This window comes from Mizuhopecten yessoensis, unplaced genomic scaffold (assembly GCF_002113885.1).
Source record: "Mizuhopecten yessoensis strain PY_sf001 unplaced genomic scaffold, ASM211388v2 scaffold8213, whole genome shotgun sequence".
In the NCBI taxonomy this organism is placed as follows: Eukaryota; Metazoa; Mollusca; class Bivalvia; order Pectinida; family Pectinidae; genus Mizuhopecten; species Mizuhopecten yessoensis.
Genome location: NW_018407435.1, coordinates 1,884,329 through 1,894,764, shown reverse-complemented (window position 1 = coordinate 1,894,764; position 10,436 = coordinate 1,884,329).

Genomic DNA, 10,436 nt, shown 5'->3' with positions numbered 1-10,436 from the left:
TGAGTCTTGCGACTTATCAGTGTAAACATATGATAAACAGGATATTTACATATCTACAAATAGCCACATTCACATTAGTCACTGGAGAACATATTTCTGATCAGCGCTTATTTGCCGCTATCAGATACTTTCCAAGATTACATAATTCTTTAATATTCTGTGTATTAAGTAATTGAACAAGCTTATATACACTAGGGTTATTTCTATAGCAACATATTAAATACTTCCGTCTTAAATCTGTATATCCTGTGCAAACTAAATCTATTAGTTCTAACAGTGCCAACATAACGTCAAGATTCAATGTTTAATTTCTTGGCTGACAGCCTAAGTCAATCAATTTCTTTCCGATATTAACTGATTTTTTTTAGATACGATTGTAGTAAAAACGTATTGTTTAATTCTCTGTAAAGCATACCTTTAGACATACCTGTAATTAAACTATATCCCTCTTGATTAAAAATGTCAATTAATTTTGCCTTAATAACTAAAAAAGTGAAATTGTTTCCATTTTGAGCGTCCCAGATATATATTCTAAGCCTAAACGATACAATTCATCTCTTATTTCACAGACCCATGGATCCTTGATTAGCAGCATATTTACATAACAGGATTTCAAAAAACAGTTTTCGGTATTGAGCATTTTAAACCAATATTTAAATATTTTTAGTTTCCTTGTTACATGCATTGGATAACGGCCTAATTCGAAATATACTATCATATTCGGAGTGGATTTGCGCACACCTAGCAACCTTTTACAAAAACCTACATGTAGTTTTTCGATGTCGGAATCCCCATACTTCTGATCCGTAGTTGACTATACTACTGACATAAGTATCAAACACTGCTAATTGAGTCTCAATATTAAAATATTGTTATTTACATACACCCAATAATGCAAACAAAGCTTTTCTTCCTTGTTCAGATATTTGTTTCTGTGTTTGTTTAAATTTCCCATTATAAGTCAATAAGATTCCAAGATAGTTTAATTCATTCACTGTCTCCATAGATACTAGTTTATAATTAGAATTCAAATGAGACCAATACTTGTGCAAAACGTGATAAAATCACTTTTTGATGTTGTATCTGAAGCTGTGTGTTACACAAAATATAAAATATAGTCTAAATTACGGAAGGCAACAGGATGTGAAAACAAACGGAAACCACTCCGAGATTTTCAGCAAAGACCACGAAATCCTGAACCGGAAAGGCCGAGTTGTAATGGAACTAAAAATAATCTTAAGGCCAAGATCCAGATCTGTTTTTATTGTGTGTGGGGTTTTTCATAGATTTCTACAGGTCATCAAATACATATACGTTTCTTTATTTATTTGTTTATTTTTAATGATTTGGTAGCGTTATTGTTTACCTCAAAATGCATTGAGATCCAATGATGCGTAGCCTGCGAATTAACGAAGTGCCTATTGTGCTCGGGAGATTGTAAATGTCATTATTAAACCGTTACCGGATAATATAGAAATAAATTAGATATTGATAAACCCGTCGTTCTATAACCCTGGCTGGCGCGAGGACGTTAAACCCAAGCAAAAATATAGAAGGTTAAAATATCAAGTGCAATTCAATGGTGACCGTGACAGGGCAAAAAAACTTACCATGCCAAAGGTCATGAAGGTTTGTCTATAAAATCGTCTTTATATAAACGAACTAGGGATTATAAATGAAAGGAATTTTAAGCCGCAATTTTAGATTAGGAAGTGCGATCTAGTTCGGAGGGTTAATGGGGCGAGGGACAGATACGGTCTATATAGAGGGGAGGGGTGGATCTGTGATGTGGTATCGTCTTAAAACTATTAAGTTAAGTGAGACCAGTTGTATTGTCGTGTGAAGTCGGATAAATTTGTAATAATGAATAGACGTTGAAATAAAATTTTGAAAAGACGTGACGTGTTTATCGTTTGTTATTACTTTTCAAAGTCATGACAATTAATAATGATTAATTTTCAAATAAAATTGACTTTCATGCAATCATTACAACTTCCAAATTTACAAACAAAAGTTTGTCCGGTATGTCAAATATTCTGCATTATCATTGATCAGTGGTAGCCACGAGCAGAGACGTATATACTATGTGGCTTTTTGTCTCTGCCACAAGGAGTTGGTTTCTGATTGTGCGTTATATTGTACTTGCTCGGTCCCTGTTAAACCTTTAATTAAATCAAGCCGTTAACATTTCCGCGGAGTTTAATTGATTTTCGATGGCGCATACGTACATGACAATATGTAAATATAACAAAACTTTCAGCATTGGATAAAACATTTATTTGTCAGTTAATTATATAACTCTGCAGTCGTTATGTATCAAATTTGATCAGATACCGAGTACCTAGTAATTATACAGGTGTACCAACGAGGACGAACCAATGAAGATTGAAGATAACGAAAACAGGAAATTGATTCCATTGATACAGGTAATAATAAGCAATCAAAGGTAAGCCCGATTTTCTTTTTGACAAACACGGTCGACCTACCCACCTGTGCTTCCCAGTCTTTCTGCATTCATGGTTTATTGAAATTCGCGTACGGTGAAGTTCCGATATTTTGTAAAATGTTACTCGTTGCAAGTAAAGACACGATCAACTACTTTAATGATATACTATATAAAATTGTATACGCAATACCTTTATTTAAAAAAACAGAACATTTAGATTTTGGTTAAAAGTGAATATTTCTGAGATTGTATATTACAGTCTTGTTACGAAGATATTTCAGAGAACAAGGATACGTGAAGTGGTACTTGTTATGTTTAGGGTTTTTAGGGGCTGCTATAGAGATATCATTGAGTGCGTTTTATGTATCTACATGTAACAACAAGGTTTTCTTTGCTGATGCAACTTTCAGTTTTGGTCATAGAGTGCTTCCGGATATTGTCTGCGCCCGAAAACATCTAATACCAACCCATCTTATAAATTAGTTTTTGTCGACTTAGATAAACACGGTATGAAAGAGGATATCGTCTCTGATGGTGCTGTAGTTGACAGCCATCTTTACCACAGGCACCTGATAATTTGTTACAGATATATTTGGATCTAAACTAAGGTGTTCAGAGTAAGTTGACATGTTTTAGGGCGTTAGATCGACTTTCGGTAAAATTAACACCCTCAATGATCATATATAGGAGAAGGGAGGAAAGCTCTCGATGTCGAAATGTCGACCCTCACCTAACTTTCTCGCTGAACAGCTTAGTTTAGGTCCAACTATACCTGCAACAAATTATCAGGTCCCTGTGATCTTTACCTACCCGCATATCCGAGAAACGATAGACAGTTAAAAAATATTTTTATCTGTATTGTACTTGTGCATTTGATTTAACACACACTTCAGCATGATATAAACATATCGGACGACTGACGACACCGGAAATCCATGAACAATGGAAACTAGGACATTATTTCGGAATGATGTCAGTGTTGTTATTATTGCAAAGGGAGATTATCCACGTCTCAAACGAAACAAAACACATTAAGGAAGTCACCTGTTGGAAATTCCAGTTTCGGTTTCAATGTCGGGTCCACTAGGGTTTATCAAAACAGCAAGAATCAAAGAAAGCTAGTTGTATTCGCTTGGAACTTCTCTGATATTCATAATTGAACTTAAAACCAAAATACAATACAAAATACACGAACCTACCTAATTCAGTTTATAATCTATGTATGACTCTGGAGTGATGTAAGTGACGTCATTGCAATAGTTACGTCATACTCATTACGCTTGAGTTCTTTGCCTAATGACAGTTCCTTTTTTTTTGAAAATCTCCCTCATAGTTGAAGAACAAACTCAAGTCAGGTAACGAACGATTATCAAAGATAATGAAAAATGATAATATTAGTATCAAACTACATTCTGTTCATAGTTTCAACCCTGCGATTTTGTAAAGACATAATCATTACTCGTTACTACGGTGGCTGGTTAGGGCCTTATCACATATCTCGTAATCTCGCTCCGTCGACCTAAAGTCGACAGCGCAGGAATACGACCGCAATGGAGCGAGGATGCGAGAACACGACGGAGAGGAAGCGAGATCTTGGCCCTAACCGGCCACCATAAGTCACCGTAATACTCGGTTGTTATTCTGTTAAGATGTAGGGAACTGCTAGCTTACAATACGTAAAAAGGTTTTCAAAAACTAAGCTCCCATCGACGACAAACATATCGCTGTGAAACATGTTAAACAATTGCAGCACCATTTTGGAACCGTTGCCTCTTTTTCATAGACAAGTGTGTATACGTTCTCGTTTACGGAAAGTGCCGACGTTTCCCGATTGTCGCAGTACTTGACTCCGCCACCCAAACTTCTCATTATTAAACAATTATCATCGCTACATAAATTCGACTGTTAATATATATGGGGTTTACAATGAATATTTTATTCCAGAAAAGCATCCGTCTAGGAAATGACGCGAATAGATAATTGGTCTGTTTATTAGAAACCATCCTTCAAGGCAGAGTGAATATCCTTATATGGTATTTTGTTTACTGATGTACACCTGTTTGTTGGTACATTAAGTACATTGCGTACGAATCCCTATGTGATAGATGTCAGGAATGTAGTATAACATTTCGAAATCGAAAATTTGATCAACAAATAAAATAAAAATATTTATCCAAAATATTTTCGCATTTTTTAAAGTATAAAAAACTGCAATAGGAATTGAGAACAACTTTTAAATAACAGTAATGTATTTTCATTTATGATGAATAATTTTGAAATTTTGAGTTTATTTTTTCTGATTAAGCTAGAGGACGTATTGGTTCATTCTGGAGAACCACTCACACAGAAGAAACCTCTAACAGAACGGATTTGGCGCCGATGAAATTATGTTTTCTGTGAAATTAGGTTGGACGTACACCGTGGTATGAGTTCACACTCTGATCGCAGCAGTAATTCGCTAGACATGGGCGTTATAACATAAACTGTCATCATTTGTTTGTTTTCTCAATTACCCTTCTATATCCTTGAGTGAGGTAACTATATTTCACTCCATATCGCTTCCTTCTTCGCTCCCTTCTTCTGGTTTTGAAAATCAATACCCTATCTTCATCCTCGGATACATACGAGAACTATTTTAAGCTAGATGAAATTTAAGATTTTGATTAATCCCAAAGTGTTGAGAACACCCAACGGCCTTACGCGACATGCAAAATTATATTTTGATTAAACGATATGTTGTTACATCCTGATGTCAAGTATCTTGCTAATACATTAATGATTATTATCTTTGCCGACTGATTCTGTATTCTGACTGGCTACTACTACATGTACGTATCGACAATCAACAAATCCCACTATAATAGGCTGATCATGCGGCGTTTTGATTCCGGGTGGTTCAACGTCACGATGACAGCTGCCCAGAGAAAATTATAAAAACGTGAAATAAATTCAGATGTCAGATTTCCCCTCTTTAAACAGAAAAATTACCGTGCTCTTTATTTCCTGTCAGTGGGCTTTGTTGGTTTCGTGTGATATGACTTGAAATCAGCCGATCGGTAACATTTCAAGCTGTGGTATTGATTGAATGAAATCTTCTCTTTTTTATTTCAAGCATTAAACTTACCTATCTTAGAACATTTCTATGAGATGTTTTGGTACTTGTTACAACATTTCTTTTAAGTTTTCCTTGACTTACTTAGGACCTGATTTCTGGGAAGGTAAACTATTGAATTGTTGAGACATACATGCTTAGTGACTATGCGTGTTTATTGTCACTTTTCGATGGAACGTAGCACATGATAGTCACCACAGGGACCTGATAATTGGTTACAGCTATATTTGGACCTAAACTAAGGTGTTCAGAGTAATTTTACTATACTACATTATCATCATCAGGGGTGGCGTTTTTACCGAAAATTAATCTTAACCCTCAAAACGTGTAAAATTATTCAAAATATAGCTGTAACCAATTATCAGGTCCCTGTGAAAGTCACCTCAAAATCTGGAGGAAACATGGTGCTAAAATCTTACTACAAAATATCAAGTAAGACACACACCGGTCCTATTTAAGTCTAGGGTCCTATCGTGGTTTAACGCCACACTGCCAAACAAAACGTGAACATTACGAATATAAACAGAGTAAGGAGCACAGGAAGTGACGTCATGTTTTTTATGTCGGAATACGAATCCCACATAGAAACATGCTCAGATACAAAATTATGTTTATAACCATTTGTAGACGATCCCCATATAAACCATTCGATTGGTTTATGTTATCTGACATAAACTATAAATTCTATAGAATTAACATATTCCTTAAATGAATCGATTTTAATTCAAAGAAAAACGGTGTTATCTAATTGACACAAAAAGCAAACATACAACTAATACAGGTCGGGATGCTTTTGTGTTTTTCATTGATTTAGTTCTGTAATAAACAGAAATTAATAAGAGCTTTAAAAGTAAAAAAAAAATACCACGTAGGTAATATATAGATGTCAAAGGTCAACTTCTTCAAGATCACTGGGCCATAATTTCCAACAAAATATTTCTTATAATATCGAGGAGAACTGACTATAGAAATAATGGTGACACTGCATTTAAAAGGGTAGAAAATAATGATCCCATGTCGACCTGTCAACAAGAAATTCAAGCTTAAGGGCCTGTCACACACTACCGATATACCTCGCCGGGACTAAACCGGAGCAAAATATTAACGACGGCGAGAAAATCGGCAGAGCTCCGGCGAGAAAGCACTTAAAGAAAATTAAGTTTGACCGAAGCAATGCCGATGTAGTACCGGCGTTCCCGATGTGATACGGTTGTCCTACCGATGTAAGAGCCAATGTGCTACTGAATACCACTTTTCTGATACCTCAGTGTGACCGATGAGCCGACGATGTTGAACCGGGGCGCCGCCGTTGTTCTACCGATGTGCCAACGTTGATCGGAGTAATAGCGTTGCGTTGCCGATGTTAGGGTGGCACATCAGTACTACTTCGGTGGTATTCGGAAGTACTACGGTATCAAATCGGTACCAGTACGGTACACATCGCTGCCGGTGCTCTACTGACATTAATGAAACCATACTGCCGTTGTAGTCCCGTTGCTCGCTCCGGTAGCGCAACGGTGGAATTTTTTGAGAATGTTCAAAAATTTATACCGTCGCCTTCAGTTGCTATTTTTTTCGCCGATGTTCTGACGATGTAGTATCGATCTTAGCGATGTGATACCGTTGCGCTGCCGTACTAGTACCGATCCCTGAAAGTCGTCAAATTTGTGCTCTGGTATAGCTCCGGCGAGGCCCTTAACCTTCACACGGATCAAAAGTCTGGTTAACGACTTGGTATAAATGCTATCGTTAAATTGATTCCCAAAATGAATGTGGGTACGTTTACACACACACACACACACACCCTAGTGAGGTAGAAAGCCGCCAAGATTCACACCAGCTTCTAACTATTCTATAAATTTGTTTTGTATATATAATTAAGAAGTCCTTCTAAATGTCTTAATAAAGAGACCCTAGTTCTAACGGCCGGAAATTTGGAATAAAGCTTACCCTATCCTCTGTGCCGCCGTTTACGCGCCTACTCTTTTTCGAAAAACTCATAGGGATCTTTTCCGTGCGAGATTAATAAAATCTTTCATCCCCTTGGGACCCTATCTCATTCCCGAGGGGGTGAGTGATTATTTTTCTCTTACCCTGTTGTTCCTGTCCAAGTGTAAGACGAAGCATATTGTTTGTTAACAGGAACACGTGGATAGCGTATTAATATTATATGTATGCGTCAGACGGTTCACGCATCATATTTTAAACATTTTAAAATCAATCCAATCTTCTTTGATGTCAAATGTAAACACTACAAGATTAGCAGACGAACTTGTGTATGTGTGTGACCACATAATAGTAGTTCTTCTTCCGGGTCACATCAGTGGCATAAGGTTTATTGCGGAGAACGTGCAAAGAGCACGTGTAGCTTGTCTCAACCCTAGGGTGAGACAAGGAAATCTCACACCGGTAAAAGTAAGGATAAATCTGTCCACGGTAAGAGAATGGACAGTTCTCACACGGGCCACCATTTATAGTCCCATTCGACGGACTGTGTTTTAGTGGTTAGTAGGAAGAGTCAAGCAGGTGCTGTAATTTTGCTGTCCGTTCATGTTATATGGTCTTCGTCACTAAAATAAAGCTGACTGAACTTTACCAATGTCCTCTTTCTCATAAACCTTATCTTGTCTTTCACCTTGTTTCTGTTCATCGTTCCGACATTTTATGATTTTTAGTGTATAGTGTGATTATTAGTATGGTAAACAAAAGAAAAGTGTGTGGGGGGGGGGGGGGGGGTATATATGATATATATGATATTATATGATATATACATGTAATATGATGATAGTATCTGTATGTAACAGATAAAGAACGGATAGAAAAATGTATCGAAGGGATTTAATGTTTAGTAATGGGATTGAAAGGGATGATGGGAGAAAGCAAGACCTCGCGACCCCACGCCACGCCTTTTGAATTTTGATCCGCTCTTGGAGGCAATTATGGTTTCAAATGCCCAAATATGGAAATAGCAGCTACGATAAGAGGGGATTTAAATAACAATTGGACGGAAGGGTGGAGTGTCCGGGCCGTTACTCAGGCGTGACACACACGGCTGTAACCTTGATAGCATTATCGATTAGCACACCTGTATTACCTGTCTGTTTTGACGCCAAAGGTGTAAAAATAAAGTCGATATCAACGTGAACCGAATATAACAGTTTAGTATCCGTTTATCGTGACGGGGAATGTATTTTAAATCGTATTATACAAAACTAATGCGGAAGGTTTTCTACTCGGCATTTTTTATGGCATGACACATTTGTTCGATCTATTTTGATAACAGCATTTGGTAATTTGTGAGGCAGGCGACTGGGTAGTCCGAAATAATAATCACCTTTGTAAAACAAATCTAATGGTATCGGTTCCGGTCATCATAAAAAAAATAAACAGGGATATAACCATTTACTGCGGAATAAAGCTTGGGCATGGGTAATGAAAAGATTTTACAAGGAAAGAGTACCCGGATTCGACCCCATCCGAGAGATCCAATCAAATCATCGTGATATTGATAACATTTTAGTGTCCTTATAAGGACATGTGATTTCCGTATGGGCTATGCTTACCCAGATGTCTAAAGTCCACTGGGCGTAGCGACAATTTAACACAAAATTTCCTTTTTTTGGTAGTACTTTTATCAAAACTTTTACCATTCGATTCAAAATAATAAGATGCAGATAAGAATCTCAAGCATGTTTTTGGTGTGATATGTTTTTAAACCTATAAGAATGAGCTCAATCCACGACGATCAAACTCATCTTTGTTCGACCGGGCGCTCAAATTTTGTAGACTTGCACACGTCGATTTTCGTGAATTTTCTTCTTCAAATGATGATTAATTTTGAAAACCGGAACTGCATATTTTGTATTTCAGACATAGTATTTTAACGAAACTAGAGATTCAAAATAATACAAAAAGATATAGTGAAATGCTAAAATAATATAGTAAAGTACAAAAAAACTACCTTTTCATAAAACATAAAATTGATTTGGACTAGTCTCGGCCCTTAATAAGTGGCGGGTGCCGTAAAGTTTACCTAAGTCACTTTTCAGATAGTTTATGATACCAATTCGATTATCAAAAGAGGTAGGATGTATATATTGACTGAACACACACAGGTAAGGTAAAACCTGCAATGACAATGACAATTGTTTTATTCTCATAAACAATACCGTGTAGAGAATACATATATACAAATGGGTGACAATAATACGTGGTGGAACAGGACGGACATTAGTATTATAAATTAATTATGTCATTAATATTGGTAATAAATTTAGCCGATGATGTCAATTCATGTTGTGTTGCATAATTGAATAATGTATGATATTTAAATGTGTTTGGTCTTTCATAATAATATCTGGACATATGTTTTCGCCTACTATTGAGAATTGGTTGATGTGTACATGTAAACAGATAATGAAATTCGTCCCCAATTTCTCTTAAATAACATAAACTACATAATCTATTTTTACGTGGTATATTGAACCACCTACCACTTTCAATTGGTAACTTAGTATTACATGTTCTAAACTTACAGTACGCTTTGGCTAGTTTCGGAGGGAGGTCTAGTAAGTACTTTTCTAAACAAAGTTCGTACTTAAATATTCTATAATTGGTTCATTTCAGAGAAGTATACATTTCATTTCTCCAGTTTGATATAAAACCCTTGATCTGGAAATATATGTACACCATTCTATATTACACAAATACACACTGGATACAGTCTGTCGGAACGCTGTTATTAAACAATGACGTCATTGATGCATTACAAAATGAAACGTTAGTCAATAAACATACCGAAACTAGGTGATACCTCAGCATTAAGTATTTTAATTACGGAAATATACCCCATACCTCAGACGAAAGTAATTTTATTGA